The sequence below is a fragment of the Ochotona curzoniae genome, unplaced genomic scaffold (assembly GCF_017591425.1).
Source record: "Ochotona curzoniae isolate NIBS_2020 unplaced genomic scaffold, NIBS_Ocur_1.0 scaffold_4506, whole genome shotgun sequence".
Taxonomy (NCBI): Eukaryota; Metazoa; Chordata; class Mammalia; order Lagomorpha; family Ochotonidae; genus Ochotona; species Ochotona curzoniae.
Genome location: NW_024467119.1, coordinates 48,133,470 through 48,160,642, shown reverse-complemented (window position 1 = coordinate 48,160,642; position 27,173 = coordinate 48,133,470).

The window sequence follows — 27,173 nt, the reverse complement described above, 5'->3', positions numbered from 1 at the left end:
ACTAACACCTTACAGTTTCCTTTGTTCACTCTGTTAGTAAGATAAAAGCAGCTGGATGAGTGAGTGATGTGAGACAGCTTCATGAAGATGGGACAGATTTCTCAGCCCTTTCTTCCTACATAGAATATGGTCCAAATACTGGGATGGGGTAGCCATTCTGAAACCAGGAAGCACTAAAAAGAAGAATGACTGAATAGAAGATGGGTGGATCCCAGAGCCTGGCTGGCTTCATGCCATAGCTCCTGTGCACTGCTTATGCCTTCTGAGTTCCTTGCATGTAACACCCACTACCAAACCCAATTCATCAATAGAACTTTGCCTTATAATAATATTTCACATATGTTTCACTTGTTTGTTTTTACCTCTGTCAGTGTACTCTATCATAGCTTTACAATTATGCAAACAGATTTTTCTTTGACTTTTGACTTGTCAGCATTTAAGTTGTGTTTCACAAGCAGTATTACAGGCCTACTGTAAAACAATTGCTCAATAATGGGCAACTTTTGAAAGCATGCTGAAGAAACAAAGCCTTTCAGTGTGGAGGTCATGACATCCCTGCCCATGCCCAGTGCCTCCTTTTACACCCATCAACTAACATGGTATTGTTGAGATGAGCAAGAAATACCATATGTTCAAAATACATTTTTAAATATTGATCCTTTAATTTAATTCCTTAAATTAAAAAAGAAACTTTATTAAAGTAAAATAAATTTTATATATTTTACACAATCATCACCCCAATCTAGACAAAATTAAGTCAATTCAGAGTTGTTCCTGCTAGCATTGTTGCTCACCACAGACTGCCCCTGACATGATGACAACCCGTAAGAGTTCTGTTTTGGATAGCAGCTTCACTTTGGATCCAGCTTCTGGCTAATGCAGTTGGAAAGACAGAAGATAGACTGAGTGCTTCAGTTCCTGAAACCCGTACGAGAGACTTCTATGGGTTTCCAAGCTCTGGTCACACTGCAGTCATTAGGGACGTAAACCAGATGAAGAGAATGAATTAATTCATTCTCTCTCTCTTTCTCTCTCTCTCTCTCTTACTCACCTTCTATTTGTAACTCTGCCTTTCAAATAAATAAATATGTCTTTTAAAATCCCTACTCATCACCAATACTAAGTATTATGTGTATGTTTTAAAATCTGACATACCCAGAAATCACAAGATTTAGTTTAATTCAAAATGTTTGCAAGTAAAGCTTGAAATATTATTTAATATCTGTGCCTTAGTTCCTTAGGAATGAAGACACTGATAAAAGATGATATGATGTAAATTTTCTTAAAGAGATAGCCAGTTTGTTTTAATGCATGCAAACAATTGCTTTGTGTTACAATAATAACACAAATTGGGGTCCATAATTCCCTAGGAAGTTTTAGAGATACTTAGGAGTGTCCTGACAAGTATAGGACGAACAAGAGTGAGTATTTGGATGTGATTCAGAGGAGGAAACCTGAACCGAAAGATCTAAATTTTATTCGATATTTAGCAGCTAATTTTTTGGGGGTGTGTCGTTAAGGAAGAGTGTTTTGATAGCTATCAACTCAAGTACTTGTTGAGTAAAAATCTAGGGGAAGTAACATAAAGGTAATTGTGGAGGAACTAGGAAAAACTCTCTGATAGAGAATAGGGCTATAAAATGTATCAAACCAGTAAACATACAGGCACTTACGTAAAGAAAGTTGGGTCAAATGGACAGGTGCTCTTAACTTATAATGGGGTTAGGTTCCAACAAAGTTATCTTTAGATGAGAATATCTGAATTTTAAAAATGCACTTAAGACATCTTATCTACTGTATTCAGTATTCCTGCATGAGTAAAAAGTCTAGTTTAAACATGCTGAGGTCATTTACTTTGGCCTACAATTGAGCGTAATCATCTGACACAAAGCCTGTTTTTATAACATAGTGTTGAGTTATAGAATGCCATATCCCAGCACCTAGCAACACAATGGAGTATCAACATTGTCCCCCTTTGATCATATGGCTCCTGGAAACTGTGGTTCATTGCCAAAGCCATAAATCCTGCTGGCCTAGGAAAAGACCAAAGTTCAAAATCTCAAAAAAATCTCTACTGATTGTGTTTGATTTCTATCCTATCATAAAATTTTTAAAAATCACAACTAGAACCCTCATAAATTGGAGCCCATCATTTAAGATTTATGATTCCAACAGCAGTAGACTTGTTACAGAAGGTGTAATTATAAAGGGGCAAAATATTTTTCTTTTAACATGTGTGTATGGTTTTCAAATTTCTGTTGTCAAAATGTTCAGGGAATGGAGTCATGGTTTAGCATATTAAGTCACCATTATTGCTGCCAGCCTCCCATATAGGCACCAGTTCTATCTCAGCCTCTCTGCTCATCCCACCCTATTACGTGCTAATGTGGGTGAGAAAGAAGTTAAATGTGACGTAAGGGATTGTGCCTCTGTACCTATATGGGATATGTAGAAGGAGCTTCTGTCTTCTGGCTTCAAGCTGGACTAGCCCTGGCTATTGTAGTCACTTAACGGACTGAGCCAGCATATGGAAAAATAGTATTTCTCCCTCTGCGTCTCTCCTTATCTCTTTCTCCGCCTCCCCCCCTTTCTCTTTTCTTTCTCTCTTTCTCTGTAACTCCACATTTCAAACAGATAAACTTTAAAAAAAAGATTTATTTATTTTTATTGGAAAGTTAGATATACAGAGAAGAAAAGAGACAGGAAGATCTTCCGTCTGATGATTCATTTCCCAAAAGGCCACAATGGCTGGAGCTGCACTGATCTGAAGCCAGGAACCAGGAGTTAGGTCACAAGCAGGGAGCTGAATGGGAAGTAGAGCTGCTGGAATTAGAACCAGCACCCATAGGGGATTTTAGGGCTTGCAAGATGAGGACTTTAGCACCTAGGCTACTGTGCCAGGCCCAAGATAAATAAACTTTTAAAAAATGTTTACATACAACCAAACAACTCTCTGTGGTTTCTCTGGTAAAGGGAGCTAACATGTCTAGTTCTTCATAGCATTTGTGACTCAAGCCATATAGTTCACTAAGGCATAAAAAATTAACAGAGGTTAGAAAAAGTTTATACAGAATCACATTTTGTAATCTTTTATGTTATAATCTATAAAACATCTTTTATTTTTATCAGAACTTTTAGACTATTTTTTAAAAATTAAGTTGTAGACATTGGAAAGTTTTTATAACTCTGAATTTCTTGAGTTACAGAACTGTGTGGTCCCAATGTCTGAAGCAAGGCCTAGTATTATTATATACACAGGATGAAAATTATATAGAAATGAAAAAATTCAAGTTTTGTGAAACACAGACCTTTATCAAGTTTTAGAATGCCATCTTTAAGAAAAGGATTTTGAAATTGCCAAGAAAAATTTAAAATAGGCATCTGAGAATCCGTATGGTTAAGCTTCCTTAATTTTACATGAAAATTTCCCAGTGTAAATTTTAATCTCTTTTAACAAAGTTTGTATGTTTGTCTTCTATATTCTGTTATTTGGGGAATTATTTTTTTCTCCTGATCTGGGAACAAAGAAACTAAGTTTTTCTCATACTTAAAGTCCTAGAACAGAAGTAATTTTGGACAAAGTGAATTAACGATTTTCAGAGAAGTGGTGTTTTAATAATACAAAAAAAAACCCGCTAAAAGCATATATTCATATTAAATGCTACCTTCTTAATTGATAGCATGCAATAACACCTTGGAAAGATTTTCTCAACACTGAAGCAATGAAACGAACAACCTCTCAGAATTATCAAAATTTACTCAAATAGTACCCTGGAAACATTTTTCCCCACATCTCCCGTCTCTGGGTGCTGATGTAGTTTGACAGCAACGGGAGGCTCCCTCCTCCCCCTCCCCTATGGAAACAGAAGGAAAAAAAAAAAAACACTGAAACGTTTGTTATACTTGTCCCACCCACCTTGCTCCATGCCTGACCCTCTCCACTCTAATCAGAGCCCCATATGGGCATGTATCGCTTTCAAACACGTAAACATTTAAAAAAGGGAAAAAACAAAAATGGTTATTCAAAACGTTTCCTCTGTTACGACCACATGATGGCGATATAAGTTAACACGCTTGGCTTTATCTCAGCCCCTCACCCAAGCTACAAAGGGAAGGAGGGTCACTTTCCATTTCCTCCATTAACAAAAGCTCACCTATAAATGAATTGCCAGAATTTTTTTAAAGGTATTTAATTTTGTTTTTCCTTTGGTTTATCTATAAACAAAACATTATAATCTTTAAAATTCAGACAATTTTAAGATATAATTATACTATCATTAAGCCAACTAGATCAGGATAAACAACTCTAGTCAAGGATCTTTATTGAAACGGAAAATATCATTTTAAGCAACACTAATGGAAAAACAAGTATAACCAGAATCATTTCTATTGAGTTTCCCTCTTGGAAATTTCTATAACAAAGCCTGCTCTCCAACTATCACCAAAATTCTGAAGCAAATTTGGAACACTTCAGAATTTTTAAAAAAAGGTATATGATGTAGCTGATCAGAAAAGCATTAAACAGAAAAAGAGATGTAAGGTTGAAAGCATGACAAGTGCTTTGAAGAAAAGTGAATACTATTTTGAGAGTCTATAATAGGAGTTGCTGGGGTTTTTTGTTTGTTTTTTGGGTTTTTTTTTTTTTTAGGAAATGTTGATTTTACTGCAAATAAAGGTTTATATAGAGTTACCCAGCTGAAGTCCGACGTGGGGGTAAGGAACAAAGTGAAAGGGAATGTAATGAGGTGTAGGGTTACACCGGGCCTTTGTGGAGAAAGGTTTAGGAAACAGGGGATCTGGGGCGTGCTCAGACACCTTCTTCAAACTAGGAGAAAAAAATACAACTTGGATCTTTCTGCATTAAGAATAAAGGTTGAAAGCTCACCAGTCTTCTTTGGGTTTTGGAAAACAAGAGATTCTGATGACTTTAGATGTGAATCAGCCCAGGATAAGAATGGTTTTTGAACAGGTACAGGCTCTGGCTTGACAGCTTGTCTCTTTGGCCATATGAAATGATAGATTCCTGCTGACACAAGAGGCACCTTGTAAAGCAAGTCCATTTTGAGTTTTGAAAGAAACTTGAATGAGAAATCCTTTGCTGTGAAATAGGTAATACCATTGGAGCTGATATATTGCTCAATGGCTAATCCTTCACCTCAAAGCACAGAATCCCATTAGGACACCAGTTCATGTCCTAGATGCTCCACTTCTTATCCACCTCCCTGCTTCTGGCCTGGGAAAGCAATGGAGGATGACCCAAGTTCTTGGGACCCTGCATCCATGTGGGAGACCCAGAAGAAGCTCCTGGCTCCTGGTTTCCGATTGGCTCTGCTCTGGCTGTTACAGCTATTTGGAAATGAATCAGTGAATGGAAACTGTCTGTCTCTTGTAAATCTTTCCTTCCAATGAAAACATATACATAGTTAGTATTTTTAAGAAGTGAGATAATACCATCTGTAATGGTTTTATACTTCCTAACATATTCTATTTGGATCCGTAAAATCCTGTATGTCTAACTGTTGAACATAAAATGAAAATGTGGGCAAAACATTCAAATATGTACAATTGTTACTGGATACACCAAGCCAGCATGACCAAGTGTGATCTCATAGAAAAGAGAGGTGGCATATTAATGGATACTTTGAAGGCATAGATTAGCTGAATAAATACATGACCAGGGCCATCATGTCACTTACCTCATTCATTAATACCTGCCTCTTGACACAATTCATCTCTTATTGTCAGTTTCTTATGATGGAAAGGAAAAATGATCAATTTACACAAATTGGTTAGCCTATCACGTGGAAATAAGATGACAATTATACCATTATCTCATGCTACTCTTTGGTTTCTTTTTGGAATATACATGCAATTAAATCTTATCATGGGTAGAGATATGAACAGTGTTTCTTATCATTGCCTGTTTGAGAAAAAGAGAATGGCCAAAGTAAGAATTTACATGGATTCATGTATACTAGAATTGTCTCGTCTACTTGCCTGATGTAAAAAAGTTAAGTTAGAAGATGACCTATGGACCCTGAACAACAAACAACTCAACAACTAAATCCATGCCTTGTATGCACCAGGATCTCACAGGGCACCAGTTCACATCCTGGTTATTCCACTTCCCATCTAGCTCCCTGCTTGTAGAATGGGAAAGTAGCAGAGAATGGCCCAAAGTCTTGTAACCCTGGATCCACAGAGGACACCTGGAAGAAATTCCAGGCTCCTGGTTTCAGATCAGCACATCTCTGGCGTTGTGGCCACTTGAAGAGTGAGCCAACAAACAGAAGATCTTTCTCTCTCATTTTCTCTGTAAATTTACCTTTCAATAAATACATAAATCAGCAAATAAATAAATAAGATGACCCACAAGGTGCTGTAGAGAAGAAAAGAGAATTGTTTGCTGGACTCTGGATGATTGGGACAGAGCATCACATGTGGATGCCAGTGAGATCACAGGTACCCCAAAAGATTAAAAAACCTGTGTGAATAGGATGGTATGGCTGGTAAATGAGGGCTGTTTTCTGATATCACCATTCCAACCCATTCATGGGCGCATCAATGAAATAAACATGGTAAGAGATAGAGCCTATCAATATTGTGAGCTTCCTCTAACCCTTACTCCTCACTTATGTCCAAGCTTATGTGGGTGTTCATTCTGCTGAATGTCTGAGCAGCCATCATATTCCTTGGTGCTAAAAACACATACATTCATATTGACTAGAACTGAATTAAATTTGATAGGGATTTCTTTTCTTGTCTTTTGATACTTCGACCAGAACCACCTGCAAAAGAGTCACAGAATACCTGGTTCTCTAAGATGGGATCTAGAAAAAATTAAGTCATATCAAGGAATTAATGTTTAATAAAATAATCACTATAATAGACTATGAATCATGAAATCAAAGTACTAACAAATACTGGTTAAATCATATGCTAGTTCTGCCACTTATTACACTGAGTCAGGGTCCACCTGAGCTTTGTAGAATGCTGAAAAATTCTTCTGATGTGACAACTGAGAAGCTACTAAAGTAAAGATAGCGATCTGTGAATGGAACACTACCCTTCCCGATGTGGCTTATACCTTAAACCAGTGGGCATGTCACTGTATCATGTCTCAAGTAGCAGATTACAGTGTTTCAGAGGATAAGGGACAGAGTTAATGGCCCATATTTTAATTTCTTTTATTCTTGTTCCATCATCTTAGATTCTGAAGGTCTAATGACCTTGGTTTCCAATGAAAGATCGCCTCCACCAGGTGATCTAGGGAGTGTTGCTGTTAAGTGCTCATACCAATAGACCAGTGGACAAAAACAGAGAATCACTATTCCAATATTGGCAAAGCTACTCACTGGCTGTAAGCAAGGCTCCAGGAGGAATGTATTTGGAATCCTGAGGATTCACTGGAGTACCATATAATACTCTCATGATGAGTTATAAATGCAAATGGAAAACCGTGCCATGCGCAGAGCATGGTAATCCAGAGTTTAGAACTCTTAGGGATAAAGATCTGGTGAACTTTGAGTCTGTTCATCTAGACAGGAACAATGGTCAGGCAGGTGGGAGAGAAATCGTCAGAGTATTATAACAATACTTCAATGACATTACTTGGTGTTTTCTGTGAGTTTTCACAAATTAAATAAAAATTTGTATCAATCCCTGAACATATAACCATGATGTGTTGCAGTTTGGGTTTTAGGTTCTCGGTTATCATGCAAGGTAGAAGTGAATAGGTGATTCAATGAGTCAGTATAGAGATGCAGAGAGAGAGAGAGAATTTATGATTGCCACGTTATATAAACAGTGTATAGAGATGATTGAGGAGTGTCAATTTTAACCTTGGAACTTGCTGAACCGTGTAATTCATACCTCTGACCTTATACATTTCATGAGAAATGGTGACGAAGGCTAATCCCAGAGAAATTATGCTGATGATATGGCATATATTTAATATAAAAAGCAAGTAGCTGTGGGCGGTCCAGTGACAACTTGTGGTTGATGCTGCTGCCATCCTAACCTCTCCCAAGAGGTTCGATCCCCCTTAGTTGCTTTCAATGTCAGCTAAAACAAAAAATGTCCTTTATTTGTATGTGAACAAAGGTTAGAAAATAAAATTATTGGGGCTGTTGCATTGGCTCAAATGAATAATTCTCCATTTTGCAAGCGCTGGCTTGCATATGGGTGCCGCCGGTTCATGTTAGGGCTGTTCCACTTCTTTTTTTTTTTTTTTTAGGATCTATTTTTTTTTTTTTTATTGGAAAGCCAGATACACAGAGAAGAGGAGAGACAGACAGGAGGATCATCCATCCACAGATTAACTTCCCAAGTGGCTGCAATGACTGGAGCTGAGCCAATCTGAAGCCAGGAGCCAGAAGCTTCCTTTGGGTCTCCAAGCAAGTGCAGGGTCCCAAGGCTTTGGGCCATCCTCAACTCCTTTCCCAGGCTACAAGCAGGGAGCTGGATGGGAAGTGGAGCTGCCGGGATATGAACCAGCAACTACATGGGATCCCTGCACTAGGCTACCGTGCTGGGCCCATGCACAATTCTTAGTGATGGTGGCTTCTTGTTATTTATACTTAATATGTCAGGTCAAACTGAAGCTTCAACTTTTATTTTTGAGAAGTTTTCTCTTATTAATGCAAACACGAACACTTTTACATGCACACATCTGCACTAATACAGGTGTTTCTTGTATCTGAACTCTTGTAGTTTAAACTCCTATTATCTGAATTTAGGGAAAAAAAAAGACTTAGATTAATTTTGGAAGAAAGATTTTGTCAACTTAGCACAACACTGTGATTTATAGTAGTATGTGCGTATTTTGTCTTTCCTGTTCCCTCACATGCAGCAGCTGCTAGATTTTGGCCTTTCTGTTGAGATATAAGCGTCTTTGATGTGATAATGATATGGCTGATACCTAAAAGTCCCGAGATAGAATAGATGTTTCCCGCAAAGACTAAGACATGATTAAGTGATTAGACTCCCCAGGAACAGAGAATGAAGTTTAAATTTACCACCAATGACCACTGGAGTCAGAAAGCACATTTATATAATGAAGCTTCTGTAAAAACCCAAATGAATTGGGCCCAGAAAGCTTCTAGATAGCTGAACATCCTAAGGTCCTTATAGGATGCCTGCCCACGCCTTGTCTTACTGATTTCTGCAACTGTGTTCTTGGTGACGTTCTTAGAACAAGTCAGTAAACTTAAGTATGTGTTTCTCTCATTTCTGTGAGTTGCTTTAGCAAATTAATTGAAATTCAGGAAGAGGGTCATGAATGGTTGCAGGCTCAGGTCACAGATCCTGTGCTTGTGACCAGCATACGAATGGGTGTGTGGGTTGCAGTGTTGTGGAACTGAATATGACCCCGTCTCCAATTAAACAGTATCAGCACTGATTTGCTTTACAGGAAACCCAGCTGGTATTCCCTAAAGAATCATCTGCAGACTCAGCTCTGGTATTAATTACTTGTGGGGTGGGGAATCTCCAGGCACATTTTGGTGACCATTAGTTGACTGTGTGTGATAGGCAGGATGATAAGCAGTTTGTGTTGATTTATTGTTCTTAAGAATTCATCAAGTATCAACAATTGTATTAAAGAACTTTTGATGCAGAGCCATTTGATTGGTTGTTCCATTGTTTATTTCTTTCAGGAATATTGAATTATAAATGTGAATTTTATCTTGCATGTCATATTTATTACTGATATTTCTAATGATGGTATTTGCTCATGTTTCTTAATTCTAACTCCTGCTGTACTTTCACAAGTATCTCTTTCCCTTGGGTTGGTCCTGATGTATGTGAAATGGGTCCATGGTGTACTGTTACCAACTCATTGTAGTTCAATAAGACAGAACACCAATCCCATTTTGATGCAAAGCAGATTTATTATTTATCCATAGGTAGTAGGAGCTTAAGAATTCATGAAGAGGGCCCCATGCGATAGCATAATGGTTAAGGTCCTCTCCTTGAACCCACTGGGATCCCATATGGGCACCAGTTCTAATCCCGGCAGCTCCACTTCCCATCCTGCTCCCTGCTTGTGGCCTGGGAAAGCAGTCAAGGACAGCCCAAAACCTTGGGACCCTGCACCCACGTGGGAGACCCGGAAAGAAGTTTCTGGCTCCTGGGTTCGGATTGGCTCAGCACGGGCTGTTGCGCTCACTTAGGAAATGAATCATCCGATGGAAGATCTTCCTCTCTGTCTCTCCTCCTCTCTGTACATCTGCCTTTCCAATAAAATAAATAAATCTTTAAAACAAAAAAAGGAGAATTCATGGAGAACCAATCTTCCAAGACAAAGGAAATTGGCCTGGGTGAATGGAATTTCATCTGTCTGAAAGACCTCTAGGAGACCATCTTGAGTTTCAGAATGTGTGGAATATTCTACTGGGCTAAATTTAAAGAGCATTTTGTGTCTAGAGTAGATTGTAACAAAACCAAGGCTATTCCTATTGGCCACTCCTTATTTGGGGTGCCTCATTCCTGCATATTCTACAGTTATTCTTAACAATACAAGCAAGTAAAAAGAGGAGAGACTGAATCTACCCAAGACCACTCAGAGAACAATCCTCCAAATTGTGTAGTACTTTCTGGTTTGTGATTACTTTCATATTCTATGAATTACTGAAATGATTAAAATTTTCAGATATTTGGGAAGTTACTAGATGCCTACTTAATAATTCTCCAATTCCACTGATATCAGAAACCATATTCAGTATGGTTTCAATTCTTTCCATTCTATTGAGTGGCTTTTTATGGCCCATTATATGAGCCATCCTGTAGAGGTTAATAAGCACATTTGATGACACATATTTTGCAAATGTCATCTATTCTGTCCTATAATCACCAGTTAGGTGGTAGAACTTCTAATACACATAGATTCTAACCCCGGAATCTTGTAGAGGAAGTACAGTCGCCCAGCAGCTTGCCTTTTGACTTAATAAAATCCACGTTAGACTTGTGACCTTTAGAGCTGAGAGATAGCAAATTCTACATTTGTGGACATTTGTTACAAAGCAGTAAGGAACTACCATACAGGTCAAGACAGTGTCTTGTTGCTCAGACAATCTACAGTTTACTGAATTTCTGTTTACTTGCTTTTTCTTCTTGAAACAGAGTGTTATAAATTGACTGTAGTTATAGAATTGCCTTACGTCCCTTTAATTTTGTCAACTTCTGCGTTATGTAAGTTGAAGCTCTATATTAAGCGCATACATTTGTCTAGTTGGATTTTTTACTAGAAGCTGTCCTGACCAGCAACTCATGTCTCAATTTAGCTATTTTCTGTATACCTTGCCATCTTTCCCATTCATGCACATTTCTTGTTTGCCGGAGAAGTTTACATATCTAAACAAAATCTGAAGCCTCTTTTATTTGTTTGCCCATTTCCAGGATTTCCAACTTAATTCCCATCATCAATGTTACTATCAACGCTGCCATATATTTTACAAATTCAGACTAAGAATTTTGTATAAAAATTTTTATTGCCATGTTCCTTCATGTTAAGCTCAGTTTAAAGAACAGTTTTTCTCTATTAACCACCTGAGTGTCCTTGAGAATTTGTCTGCTACTGTAAGTGAAGCAGCGACATCTCATTGCATTTCCAAATCCCACACAAGTGAAAAAGGATTACTCAGATCATGTAATATCTACAGACAGGAATACTGGGAGACTTCTAACAATTCTAAATACCACAAGTTAAAGTCAGTCAACCTACTGGACTGTACTCTATAAATATAAATCCATTAGCGAGGACAAGTTAGCGGGTTCATTTCCCTTGTTTCATCAATCATACTACAAAAAGGTAATATTTTCTGCCTTGGCTCCTGGGGAAAATATTCTGTGCTTATTCTATTCATTTCTTAATGATTTCATGTTTTGACAGAGAGGCTTTCCCTCACTTCAAAATTTTTTTTTTTCCTTTTGGCGTTATCTTCAATTATGCTCTAATACTTATCCTAAAGAACACATTACTTTTTTTTTTCACTTTATTGTCCTTCTTTGTTTGTTTTCTCTTGAATAATGTTTGTCTATTGTAATATCAGGGTGCCTATAAAGAAAACTTAGTGTTTAGTGTTTCTGCAAACATACACTAAATCATTATATAAAACCACAAGCCTAGGGACCAGCAGATTGGCACCCAAAGTTGCAGCATTTTAAACAGGAGCAGTCTGGACTGTTCCACTTCCAATCGAGCTCTCTGCTTATGGCCTGGGAAAGAAACGGAAGATGGTCCAATACCTTGGGACCCTGTGTCTACACTGGAGACCCAAAAGAAACTCCTGGCTCCTAGCTTTGGATTGGCTCCCCTCCAGCCATTGTGGGCATGTGGGAAGTGAACCCACGGATGAAAGATCTTTTCTGTCTTGCCTTCTCTCTGTAAGTCTGCTTTTCCAATAAAAATAAATAAATCTAAATTTTAAAAACCACACAGGCATAAATAGTGGCCATGCTTTTCTAAGCTATTCTACAAAAAGGAAAATTACAGTCTTTAACTAAAAGCATTCTAAAAAGCATTTACAACAATTGCAGTAATTATTCTATGATCTGAGAAAGCTGACTACAATTTACCCTGTGCCTCTTAGGAATGTTTCTGAAAAGACATAACACACTGTAGCTTTCATGTAGTCTGGGGGTGTTCACAATGCAGTATTATTGCTCAGGGTTTGGCTCGGTGGTATCCAAGAACACAAAACATGAATTCTCTTTAAGGTTGCTTTCTTATGTATCTGAGATTCAACAATATTTTTTCAGGCTAATTAAGATGTTAAAATTTAATAAATGTATCAAATATGTGTCAATTTGTAGGGCTCTATACCAAAGTAATTAGAGAAGACTTAAAATAGTTCATCGAGTTTAACATAAAAAATTGTAATGCCACATCAGTTGCTTGGTAAGATTATAAACAGAGGTAGATCTTGGCTGCCTGCTACACTTTCTTGCTTCTTATCCAATTTCCTGCTAATAAACTGGGCAGGCAGTGGAAGGTCACAGGACTTGAGTTCCTGCCCGTATTCATGAGAGATCTGGATGAAGGGCTTGGCTTCAGCCTCAACCAGCCTTTGCTAATGTGGGTATTTGAAGAGTAAACCAACAGATAAAATATTCTCTCTCTCTCTCTCTTCTTCTTCTGTGTCTCTCTCCCCTCACCCTCTTCCTCTGTTTTTTAACTCTGCCTTTGAAATAAACACCCACTCTTTTTTTTTTTAAAGAAAAGCATTGATAAAGAAATATGAATCCTGGGGTTCATATCTACGAACATTGCTTTGAAGTGATAGACTGGGCCTGGTGTGGTGGCTTAGCATCTAAAGTCCTCGCCTTGAATGCTCCGGGATCCCATATGGATGCCTGTTCTAATCCCAGCAGCCCTGCTTCCCATCCAGCTTCCTGTTTGTGGCCTGGAAAAGAGTTGAGGATGGGCCAAAGCCTTGGGACCCTGCATCCATGTGGGAGACCTAGAAGAAGCTCTGGCTCCTGGTTTTGGATAGGCACGGTAGCGGCCATACCGGCCGCTGCGATCACTTGGGGAGTGAACCATCAATCGGAAGATCTTCCTCTCTGTGTCTCCTTTTCTCTGTGTATCTGACTTACCAATAAAAACAAAACACAACAAAAATCTAAAATAAAAAAAAGAAGGAAAGAAAGAAGAGAAAAACAAGTGATAAGCTTTTGCCCTAAACTTTGGTGAGCCTTCTCTGAGTCCTCTGCTCCAGTAGTCGCAGTATTGATTTTTGTCTCTATAGAATCCAAGTTGAACAAGATTCTTTCTAAGTCTTTGTAGGCAAAATTGCCAATCCTTGATTGACCAACTGCATCCTCCTTCAGAAGTAAATTGTAACAATTCGGTAAAATCGGAAACCCCTTGTCCTTGACAGTTCCTCTTTGCAACTGTCCATCCACTTATTAATAAATTCACAATTGCCATTATTGAAGTTTGACTGGAACCTAATCTCTCTCCATGAAGGCAAGACTCCTTTGCAGTGGTCCCTGTATCAATGCCTAAATGTTCTTTTAAATATAGTCTGCCTCACTGTTTTACTAGGGTCATAAATATTTTCTTCTGTAATAGTACTAACATAAATTTATATCATTTTAGAGTTGGTACTAACTTAATTTTTCAAATAAGCAAAACAAACTGTGGACCAATCATAGAATGTCAGCTGCTTAAATTAGCAATAATGGAAATAAGCCTCTAAACACTGCCTAGAACACACGTGCTAGACATCTTTAGGCCCCAGTCTCTTAGCCACCCTCACTTGGCTTAGTTCGCAGAATTGAGGAGGTTGTTTACCTGGATCCACAAGTCAGGATTGTGAGGCCATTTGCCTCTTCTGTGACGTTACACTGGTGACCAGCATTACCTTAAGGAGTTCATTAGCGGGATTTGAGGTGCAGGGTAGAGATTAACTACTTCATGTGTGTGATCTTCAATCTAACTGAAGCCAGTTTCTCCATCATACCAATGAACCAACCAGGGCAAGACTCTGTTGTCAGGCCAGATCTATCTGACCTAGTGGCAAGTCTTGGGACCTAACACCAGACTTACCACCCCCTCACAATTTTGTCAGACCAGTTCCCCTTCCTTGTAGCCTCTTTAAAAGTTTCAAAGAACTTTCTACCAGAAGGGCAGCAGTCCTTCCAACTTAGATGTCAGCTATCTTCTCTTCTGTCGACAGATTCAATGTTCTGCTTTTTTACCCACAATATCTGTCCTCGTGTATGTGTGTGTGTCTGCTTTGTTTGGTTTGTTTTGTTGGCACTGGAGACAGGGATCCGTCTTTGAAAATAGAAATGTGACAGCTGAAGCAGGACTGCTCCTAGCAGTGACCATGTGCACCTCAGCAGTGCAAAGGATGCAGCAAGGTCTCCAACAGTGCACCAGGGCTTATGCTGTTCAAACTGCCAGAGCACATAGGGAGTGCCTGAGTATTGTGGGAGCAGTTCTCTCTGCTAGGTTTCCAGCACTTGCTGGCCTTGCAGAGACAGCAAAGGCATCATAACAACTGCCAGACTCACCTTTCACTCCAAATCTCCTTTTCTCCTTTTCTTAGAATGTTGTTCCCATAATCAGAACCTACTTGGAGAATAGGAAACAGTCCTGTTGAGTCAGCCTTAGACTAACCATCTGATTCATTGGGTATGTTACTTGTGTTGTGTTCATCATGATCTCCAGTTCCACACTGTGTTGGAAGGGTTTGATCCTTCCAACTCACTACAGGCTATCCCTGCACCATTAGGCTGTAAATCATGGGTGAATGGGACTGGGAGACAGACATTTGCTCTCCCTCTGGTAAAGGGTCAGGTGTCATTCCCTTCTGGTCACTCACAAAGGGACTCTGTTCACCTTTTTTCTCTTATATGATTCTGGTGTTCCTGTGTGGGAAAGTCAACTGACTGTGATCCAGTAAGGATTGTCTTACATATTGCATCTTTTGGGCCTTTTGCCCTTTTCATCGCTATGTAGTTCTAATTTCTGTGGCACCTGAGAGTCCCTTATGGAGAATTTTGGCCTGTTGAACAACTTATAAACCTATAAGGACTTGTATGGATTATCATGATGAAACAGAGAAGGAATATATTGCCATTGATCCAGCTACCAGTGTTGGTGCCTGATACCAGAGACTTGCAGGCCCATTGTGATTTTACCAGACCAGCTCCCTTTTCCTTATAGTCTCTTGAGAAACTCCAAAGTACCCTCATTCAGGAAAGTGGTAGTTCTTCAGATTCAGAGGTTTGCTATCTCCTCACTGTTGACAGATTAAACCTTCTCTTTCTATTAATTTTTACCTTATTTTTAATTTTTTACATAGTTGAGATTGATGCATGCCCTCATGGGTCTCAGGTTAGGGTAGGAGGGTCAAGGTATGGAAGAAGTTCAGTGGAACAAAATTTTTTCTTCTGTGTTTGCAGTTGGCTGGTATTGAAGTCTAATCTGGCCTGAGATGTACCCTGTCTTGGTTCTCAGTAATGCTATTGTGTGCTTTGGACCAGCTCTGCCTGGCCCAGCCTTAGACTGAGTCCACATATATGCCAATGGGGTGCAGCAGCCTGGCCTAGCCTGCCATAGTCCCACCTCTTGTGTTCACCAGCATGAGATGCAGCCTAGCAGGGGAGTTCCCAAAGTTGCCCTACCGAGCCCTTTCCCAGCACCAGATCTCACATATGCCAGCAGGTGCTGAGGCCCTGAACTGGCCAGCCCCCAATCCTGACACTCACCAGAAGACACTGTGGCCAAGCCTAACTGATCAGCATCTATTCTGGCTCTTACTGGTGGGTGCTAGAACCTAGTCCAGCCTGGCCCACTTTTAGATACAGCTCTCATGTGACCCAGCAGGTATTGTGACCTAGCCTGGCCTGTCTCACACCCATTCTGACTCTCATGAATGCCGGTAAGTGCTGGGAACCTAGTCCAGTATGGCTTGCTCTCAGACCTAACCTCATTCATGTTTATGAGTGCTGCAGCCTTGCCAGACTGATTTGCCCATGGCACCAGCTCCTGCTCTCACCATTGGAAGCTGCAGCCTATACTACAGGAATCCCCAAAGTTCCCTACAGACTGTCACGACCTGTCAACAGTCTCAGCTCTCACTGTCAGGCATTGTAGCCTAGCTCAGCTGTGCATGGATCACACACTCTGTCCTGGTCAGTGCATGCATGCAGAACTGTCCAGCATACTGCATTCTGTGGCTTGGCCCAGCCCAGCCTACCCCCAAGACCCAGCCCACATATATGTGAATGGGTGCTACAGCCTTGCCCAACCCAGCCTGTACCCAGTCCCAGCTATTGTGCTTCCCAACATGAGCTGTGGCCTAGCTAGGGAGTCCTCTCAATTCTACCAGGCCCTCTCCCAGCCCTAATCTCTCAGGTACAGTAAATGCTGTTGTCCTGCTTAACATGGCTTGCCCTTAGTCCTAGTCTTTGCATGTACTGGCGGTTGCTGCAGCCTGGCCCATCCTGGTCTCTAGCTAGCCCCGGTTTCCATGAGTATTAGGTGAGTTCCATGGTTTACCCTGGCTCAGTCTGCCAAGACCCCCAGCTCTTGGTCAAACGAGTAGATGCTACAGTCCCACAGAGGTGAGCCAACAAGTCCCTTACACAATCTGCCCCCAGATCTGGTTCTCTTGTATTCTGGTAGGCACTGTGGCTCAGCCTAAAATGGCCAGCTCCTGTCCCAGCATTTGAAAGTGGCCTAGCCTAACCAGGCATGTCCCAGCTTTTATATGCTCCAGCAGATGGCAATGATGCTCTATAGCCTAGTTCAAGTCTCCCACATGGGCAGGTGCCTTGGCCTGACCTAGATATGCCCTCCAGTTTCCCTACCACTAAACCACTTCGTTTCAGCTCCCTCACCTACTTATAAGTGCAGTGACGTGGTCTGTGGAAGCCCCCAGAAGTTATTCCCCTGTCAAACATGCCCTCAGCCCCTTTCACTCCAACATATCCCCAGACCCTCATACGAGGGTAAACTGTAATACTACTCCACTCCCTGCCTAGGGGTAGAGTGGTGTGTCCTAGTATAGGCAACCATGCTGGCATACTGTTATAGCTAACACAAATTCGGTATTACCATGCCCAGAATGCTTGCCAGCTATTCACTACTTTTCTTTCAGCAGTGTGACACTTGCCTAGGTGCAAACAACCTAGGCAAATGCCTACAGCTGGGCATTCTTTACCTTCAGACCTGTCTATATTATTTTGATTTTGCACCAGGGACAGGAACCGCATTTTCAGAGGCATTAGGAGGGCCTTACCAGTTCTGACTTCTTCCCATTGTTCTCAAAATATATCTGCATGGTTATGAATTGCATGGCTAAGCACTACATGACTGTCTTGTTGAAATTATCCAGTTATAATCTGAATAATTATTTACTAATTCAGTTAGATTTGCTGAAAATAGATTGTATTATATATTTACCTTCTACGTGACTCTGCACAAACTAATACGGAAAATACTAGCCTGAGTGGAAATTCAGCGAAAGCACATCTTTTGCTTTGTGTTTTAGCTACAGTCCTCTTGTGTCTTACAGTCTTTTCCCAAGTTGCTCCTGCCGGTAATTATTGTGACTTCCCTAACACATCTCTTTAGATTCTAAACATGTTTTCTTAAAAATATTTCCAACATTTTTGAAAATGTGTATTATTAAAATCTATACCTGAATTTCAAAAAACATCAAACTTAATTCATTCTTTCAGTTCCAATTTCCATGGCATTATATGAGAGATTTATTTTTTTAATTGGAAAGTCAGATATATAGAGAGGAGAGAGTCAGATACACAGAAGGGAGGAGAGACAGAGAGAAAGATCTTCTATCCGATGATTCACTCCCCAGGTGACCACAGCTGCTGGAGTGGAGTCAATCTGAAGCCAGGAGCCAGGAGTTTCTTCTGCATCCCCCACCTGGGTGCAGGATCCCAAGGCTTTGGGCTGTCCTTGACTGCTTTTCCAGCCTACAAGAAGAGAGCTGGATGGGAATCAGGGCCTCTGGCATTAAAACTGGTGCCCATATGGGATCCCAGCACTTGCAAGACGAGAACTTTAGCCGCTAAGCTAGGCTGCTGTGCTGGGCCCGGCTTATTTTTTTTATTGTTATATTATCTTCACCTACTTGAAAGACAGAGCGACACACACACACACACACACACACACACACACACACACACACACACAGCTTCTAATTGCTCATTCAGTCTCCCAAAAACCCTTAAAAGCCACTGCTAGACCAAGGCAGTCAGGTGCCTAGCGCCCCATCATAGTCCACCAGGTAGATGGGTAGCAAAGACTCAAGAACATGAACAATCAATCATGCATTGCCTCCAAGCATGCATTAGCAAGATGCTGGATTTGAAGTGGATCAGCGAGGCCTCAGTGGGTAATCTAATATGGGTTGTGGCTTAACCAATTGTACTGCAACATTGTCCCTTGTGAGCTATTTGAAGTGTGCTTGAATTTATCTAAGAAATAGACTCTAGGGTAATTTTGATGTGTCTGTAGAATCATGGCAAAAATATCTAAAAAATGCATTAAACATTATAAAATTTCCAAAAAATCTGTAGAAAGTAGATACTTGTGATATTTTCTTGCAGAAAAAGTGTCTAACATTTAATAGTCAGGACACAAACGGAATTGAATGATTTAGGCATAAAACTTAATTTAGATGGTGAGTGTCTTGGGTAAAGGAAAATATATGGACTCAAAACAGTTGTTCAAATTTTTGCTTGAGTCCTTACAGCCTCTGTGCATCCTTGCACAATTACTCTTAGATTGTACTTTTCTCTTGAATAAAAACGTACTCAAATATAATTGCCTAGTTTATGTTCAACCAAGAATATATAACTAAAATACTTGAAATGTAACCAATTTTTTAGAAGTTGTTAAACTTTAATTGCTTTGTATGTTGCATATGTTCTGGTTTTTATTATTCTCTTATTTAGAGAACAATGGTTCTGTGAACTTCAATTTAAACACAGTGTTTGAATGGAGGCATTTTACCCAATGGAGTAAAAACAGAAGACAGGGAGGGAAGGGTGAAACTTAGAATTCTCAAAAAATGCTTTAGATCCGGTAAAGCTTAAGTAATATAATTCCTGTAACCCATGTGAAACACCTGCATAGTTTCTGGATCCCAGCCTCTGCATGGGCCAGCCCCAGTTATTGTAGACACGAGCAGTGAGTCAGAGATGGGAGCTGGCGCTCTCTCTCTCTCTTTCTCTCCAATCTCTCTGCCTCATCCTTCCCTTCCCCCTTCCTTTTGTGTATCTTCCTTTTGTGTATTATTCATTTCCTAAAAAAATAAAGTGGTGAAATATCAATTTTTAAACTGGGAATGACCCTAAACATTTTCTCTTTTAACATTTTTAGTTTCGGAATACAATTTAACTACAAGGATGTTGTCTTAGTCTTCCCCATCTGCTGCCGGGTAATGCCACAGAATGAATAACGGAAAAAGTCTGTGTTTATGTCTGCCAGCTCTGGAGTCTGGTCCTTGTGGATTCAGTGCCTGCAGAGTCTTTCTTCCCAGCTTGCAGACAGCCACCCCCTTCTGTGTCTTCCCTGGACAGATCAAGCACTCTTGATTCTTACTCTTCCTCTTAAGATATTAATCTGTTAATACCCAAGCCTAAGTACATGAAAATTTGATCAAATTCCTTTAATAATGCAATGATTCGTGATTCAGGCAACACTAAACCAGACACAGTTCAGCACTCCTTTGAGGAGAGTAAAGAGAACGCATATGAGGTGTTCGTGAAAGCAAGACAAAGAAAATATGTTGCAGTTAAAGCAGAAAGCCTATGTGGGCTTCTGATCAGGGTGGGGAGATTCAAGTAAACAGGAAGCTGGTGGGACATATGTTTGTTTTGTTTGTTTCTCTTGTGTCCACAGAGGAGGAGGAGGTGCTGTGGCTTGATAACTTGTAAAACCTTACCACTGCTTTAAGTAACTTGGCTTATACTTCAGGTCAGTTTTCGGGTATTTAAGTGCATGGACACTGTCTTAAAGTAGCTATGGATAACAGACAGACCCTAGAACATTTACTCATAGAACAAGAAGGAGCTTGTACACTGATGAAGGGTATCTGTCACCTCTGCTCTAATGTTAACATCTTCATTGAAAAGGACATTAAAAGTCTCCATGCTCAAGCTAGATGGTTTTAGAATCTTCGCAAGGAAAATGCTTCAATACCCAAAACTTGGGAAGTAGTAAGATATATTTCCTTCTTAAAAAACACTGCACTTATGATTGGTTTTACTCCAAATTTGCTCATACTGATTCATAAAATTTTGTGTTCCAGAATCCAGCAACTGCTCAGTAATGAGGCCCTTGCAGGGAACACAACCAGTGGCAGTGACTGGAAATTCTTGAAGTAGTGAGATGGAGCCATTAAATGAGCTAGGAAGAGATTTCAGAGCCCAGGGTAGGCAGTGCCAATGCTGTTAATCAGCAGGAAGCAGCTATAGAAGTTGAGATTTTGCATCCTTCAGCACCTCCCCACCTGCAAGTCAAATGGTGCTCACCTTTCATTACCTGGAACCTGGATGGTGAGCAGATGGCACTGGGGAGGGACTAGTTCTTGCTCCTGTGCCACATGCTTCATTGCTTGAGCTCTTAGTCTCTCACATACTTGTTTGCTCTCTTGCTTCTTGCGTATGGACTCTGATGGCAGAAGTAGGAATCTTTCTCCCTTTCACTTTCTGGCTCACTCTCCCTGAACATGGCCCATGTATGTCTGTGTTCCATACTCTTTGAGAAAACTTTATCGCTTGCTTAAGGAAAAACAAAACAAAACAAAACGTTGTTGGGGCTATTGCTGCTCACCTGTGACACTGGCATCATATATGGATGATGGTTTGAGTCCGAGCGGCTCCACTTTCCATTTAGCTCCCTGCTAATATGCCTAGGAAAGCTGAAGAAAACGGAGTGAGTGTTTGGGCCCCTGTAGTCATCCGGGAGAGCTGGAATGACTGGCTCCTGATTTCAGCTTTACCCACCCCTGGTGGTTAGTCGTTTGGCAAGTGAACAGATGGAAGCTTCCTTTTTGTATCTCGTAGTCTCTTTTCGTAATTCTGCCTTTTAAATAAATAAGTAAATAAATAAACAAATTTCAAAAAAAAAAAACAAGGAAGGGGTTGGTATGATGGCTCAATTGACTAATTCTCCACCTGCAAGTGCCAGTATACCATACAGGTGTCAGTTCATGTCCTGGTTGCTGCATCTCCCATCCAGCTCCCTACTTGTGGCCTGGAAAAGCAGTAGAGGCTGGCTCAGTGTCTTGGGACCATGCACTCACTTGGGAGACCTGCTAGAAGCTCCTGGCTTTAGATTGGCTCAATCACTAAACAATTGAGGAGTAAACTAGGGGATGGAAGATCTTTCTCTCTACTCTTCCACTCTCTGTAAATCTGCCTTTCCCCCCAAAATTTAATCCTGTAAGAATCCGCTTTCACTGACCCTTCTCTGCCTCCACTCATTATGGCTGAATTTAATTACTTTCCATACCCATAGCATGAAAGATTGGCATTTCAACAAATGACTCTTAAGGGTAGACAATCACTTCAAAACATGTAGGAAAGCATGGTGCCTCATTGGTAGTATAATTTAAAAGCCTACATAATTATGCAGCCTTGTAATGTTTGTGAAGTTATAACAGACAATGAAGAATTCAAACGTTTCTAAAATATGGTGGTTTTACAACTTTTGGTCTGCAAACTAAAAACTAAACCCTGTGAAGTTTAACTTGCAGGCACTGTGACTCGGGAGTTACCAGTATTTTCGTGTTGTTTTTCCCTACCACATGGTTTGATCTTTCACTTATGGCGCTGAGTATTTTGGATATGCAAATGGGGCAATAACTTAGCAGAAATTTGAGCTTAGCCCGGTAAAGCGCTGAGGACCACTGGGTCAGATGTGCTTACTCTTTGGTGTTGCTAAAGCAAAACTTCAAATCCCTGAGAAGCAGACTGTGTAAGGTCTTAATCACTTTCCTCTGCTAAAAGAGCTAAAGCCAGTGTCCTCAGCTGGGTTTGTTTATGAGGTCAGGCTTACCCTGGGAGAAACCTCATAAAAATTCCATGTCAGACTCTATATTCAGCAAATGGGTAATAGCTAAACCTGATTCCATTCCATTCCATTCCATTCATTTTTTTTTTATTCAATTGAGTAAATTTTTTTTTGAATAATCTCATTCAAATTCAGGAATCAGGTTAATGAGAGATTAAGCAAATTACATTAATATGAAAATCTATGGATTTTTAAAAGTTTCTCTGTTCCTGAATAATTTTAAAGAAAGAAAGGAACTTATGTGATATGCACAGCTCCTAAAAAATAAGGGAAGTCTGTCAGATTGCATATTATTTCTTGGCTGGAATTTAGAGTGGGGTGTGATGCCCTTTTCTCCCTTGCCAAATAAAATATATGGAAATGAGTACTTTTTTTTAAACTCTGATTTTGTAAAACTGTTTTTGTTTGTTTGGTTGGTTGATTTTTTAAAGGAATTATTTTAGTGTGAGGTTAAAAAAACAGTTGTGCTTACAGGTACAGATTTGGGATAGTGTACAATTTACACTGTGGTTACTAGTCTCTGTTTTACAAATCTCACCATTTATTTAGACAAAGTTATGAATGCTATTCACTGTGGGTGTCTAAAGAATGTACTGTGTTAGATGCCAGATAACCTCATTTGGAGAGTATTTAAATTATTCTTAGGATTACCCTCAATCAGTAGGAGAACAAAGAATCATAAACTAATTCTATGAATGTCTAGTGACCATGACTGTGAGAAATATATACACATAATCTTCGCAGGACATCTGCTCTGTCTGAGCTGTGTAAAAAGCAACAGGGCATGGAAGGAAGGCTGTAGGGGAGTCCGATGATATGCGTACACTCCTGCTGCCTCTGTAGTTGCTAAAGGCATTTCTCAGAGTAGATCATTCTACATGGAGTCATCTAAGTTATATGAAGTGCAAGGGGTCTTCAACAAGTTCACAGAAAACCCATGTGATGACAAGACTGTCTGTGGATTTTACATCCCTCCACACCAAATATTTGCGCTGAATTCCTTTACTCCGTGAACTTTTTGACATACCTTTTTTGCTTTGTCCAATAAACAGCTGACAATCAATAAATACTATGATTTTTTATTTCACCTTGATTGATCCAGTCATTAACAAAGATTTGTATCATGGTGAAGACATTTAAGATTAAGCTTTCTTGAAAATAATTTTAGAAAACATCAAATAAGAAACTGGTTGAGAATATATCATTTAAAAATAGAATCCATAAAAAAAACCCCTCAAACTGAAACAGGCAACATCAGAGTCATATTAACCAATAGCAACTAAAAGTATGGAATACTTTCTAGAACAAAGATTCAAATAATAATTCATAATAAAAATGCCATTACTTTGATCCTTTCATGAAGAAAAAAGAAAATAGCATGAGTCAGATGACCAGATTCCAAATAGGAGTCAGGAGCAATGGGTACTCAATTGATCTAGCACAATTTTCATTTTACTACACTGCACAAGTCATTTTTCATATAAGCCAGAAACCCTACAAGCAGCTAGCACAAATTAAGATATAAACATTTTCTTGCATGAGAAAGATGTTTCTCTTATCAATGCTTTTCACAGCCTGTGATGTGAACCTCCAGTGTTTCGTGAAGTGACCACTGCTGCCCTTACACAGGGGTTATCCAGCTGTCCTGAAGTCCCACACATTCTGCTGACTAAAGACTTTTATTTCCAAAGTAGGAGTGTTACCTACATTGGCTTTGGAACAGCCATAAATTATCAGGAATTTCCTGAATAATTTTCTTGGTCAAAAAGACATTACAGATTCTCTCTCTAGGACTGTGGTAGTCCATCTTCCGATAATTTTGTTCTGTGTTTTAGTTCTAAATATAAGTTTTGTTTTAGTATGTTAGGATCCACCTCTGGAAAACTTTGAATGTTGAACTTCTGTCCTTTCTTGGAATTGGATATGAGAATCACAGTTCCTCAATGAAATTTTCTCTAGCAAGTTGTAGTAAAACTATAGTTTTATTATATGGGGTACAGTATTCATATGCAGCATTTAAAAACAGATTTATTTTATTTTTATTGGAAAGTCAGATATGCAGTGAGGAGAGACAGAGAGGAAGATCTTCCATCTGATGTTTCACTCCACAAGTGGTTGCAATGGCTGGAACTGTGCCAATCCAAGGCCAGGAGCCCACATCCTCTTCCAGGTCTCCCATTCGAGTGCAGGGTCCCAAGGCTTTGGGCAGCCCTTGACTGCTTTCTCAGGCCACAGGCAGGGAGATGAATGGGAAACGGGGCTGCCAGGATTAGAACTGGCGCCCATATGGGATCCTGACGAGTGCAAGGTGAGGACTTCAGCTGCTAGGCTACTGCTGGGTCCCCATATTCAGCATTTTAAGAAATGATAATTCATGAATACATTTTGGGGTTAATAAATGGTATTAATGACTTTGAAAGAAGAAAGCTTTCTTGTGAAGAAAGGTGAGACATTTAAATTTAATCCCATCAACTATCTTGAGGTATGATTTAGAAGATTAATAAGTGACAATCACCCAAGAGCTCAGAATCAGATCAAAGAACAACAGTGTAACTTTCTATAGATTCATGCCTCTTTATTCTCACATCACAGACAGGTGCATACTCATGTTATGGAAACAGATGAGTATGCAAAATCTTTACTTGTTTAAGTTTATGGACAATAGTAGGAGGCAGCCAAGAAATTACACAGTAGAAAAAGCATCCGCATCAGGCCTGCCCATTGTCACAATAGCCAGGAAGCTTGATTGACAGCATGCTTCCACTACTGCATCCCTTCAAGGTCTCGATTTTAGCTATCTGCCTTAGGGATGACCTTTGTCTTACTTGACCAAACAACTCCCAAGAATTTAGGCAAAAGTGCTTGTCCTAGCATTTTGTGTTCATTGACCTCCCAGCCACAAGACTATAGAGGACTCAGCAGGGTGAGTATAGCTGCTTCCAAATCTACAAGAGAGCTACTAGCTAAACACATCATCTATATAACGTAACATTACCACTGTCAAAGGCACATACCACTGCACCAAATTCAGTGCTACCAAATCATGACACAAGATGGAGCTATGTAGATAGCCTTGTGGAAGAACTGCAGCAATTTGGTCTCAACTCTCAGAAGATAAATCAACAAAGATAGCATTACCTAGATCTGAAATGTAATAAGTTGTAAGATCATCGCTGAGGCAATCCATGGTACTACTCACCAAAAGAACTGCTCATGTATAGCAGGACAACATTATTATTAAACTCTCAGTGATTGATTTGACAGTTTTATAAGCCATGCTGGTGAATTAAAGGGACCATATATGGTTCTAACGATGCCCGCATTCTCAAGTTCCTGGATGCTTAAGTAATTTCTTCATGACCCTCCAGCAGCTTATACGTCTTACTTTTTGTCACCTGTCCAGACATAGGCAACTATAATGGGTGGGCAGCATGCCCTCTCAGTAACTTTAACCACATGCACTCTCAGGTAGAACTTGCCCACAGTAGTTGTCAGGCACAAGCCCTGCAGCACATTAATACCCAGTTTGTGCTCAGTTATTGTTGTGGTCTAGATTACAGCCTAATGCTTAGTTCCTAGGTTTTGCACAGACACTGAGATGGCTTAAGAAAATGTTAAGGTTTTCAGAAAGGGAAGAATACAGACACATGTGGGCCATGTTCAGGGAGAGTGGGCCAGAGAGGGAAAGGGTCAGAGAGATGTAGGGAAAGAAGACAGTGAGAGAGCTGAAGTCAAACCTCACCTCAGTATAGGGCTTTAAGGGGCTTGAAAGGGTCATGGTTCTGTGACATTACCCCCTTCATGTCTCAGGTAATGATAGGTAAGTGAATCACTCACACAAAGGATTACATAGGCAGTGGAAATGTGGCTTTCAAACTAGTTGCCTGCCCACATCCCTATCAATATTAGTAACCCACACACAATACATTCCAGAGGTAGTAGATTCCCAAAGGCAGGCTACTGGTTTTACCTGAATACAGCATCTTCCATAGCTTGCTATGGCTCCTGCTGGCCTGGGAAATCTCTCCAGGTTGTCATACAGTAATGTGCATTCAGCTCCTGTGTAACTTGTGCCAATACTCTCTACATACTGGAAAATAAGCAACCCAACAAAATCTCTAGTATCTATGTACTGTCTCTCAACTATTCAATGAGTTTTGAAGTCTTCACACCAACATTTATACCATTACTATATGTTGTTTTGAAATTAATCCTCCTCATGGCCGATTCATTCTAAGCTTTACAACACAAGGGTACTTAGAGGAAAGATTTCTACTGAGAATTTTAAGCACTATTTGTAAATGCCAGAGATTTTCACAGGAATATTTTTGTTAGGAATTAAAATTCTACAGCCAGAGACTGGATTTCAAAAGCAGGGAAAAATAGATAAGAGGAAGGACAAATCATTCTCTCTTGACAAGCATTTAATTAGCATCTTAATGGGGTAACCACACTCTCCAGAAAAACTTGTGCTGATGCATGCCCTGTGTTAGAAGGTCAAGGAACTAAGGTTTCTTTTTCTCTGCTGTTAAGAGGCTCTAGGTTCTTTTTCTACACTATCAATTGAGTGTACAGATAATATTAAGATAACATCCTGACAGATGAATCCCCT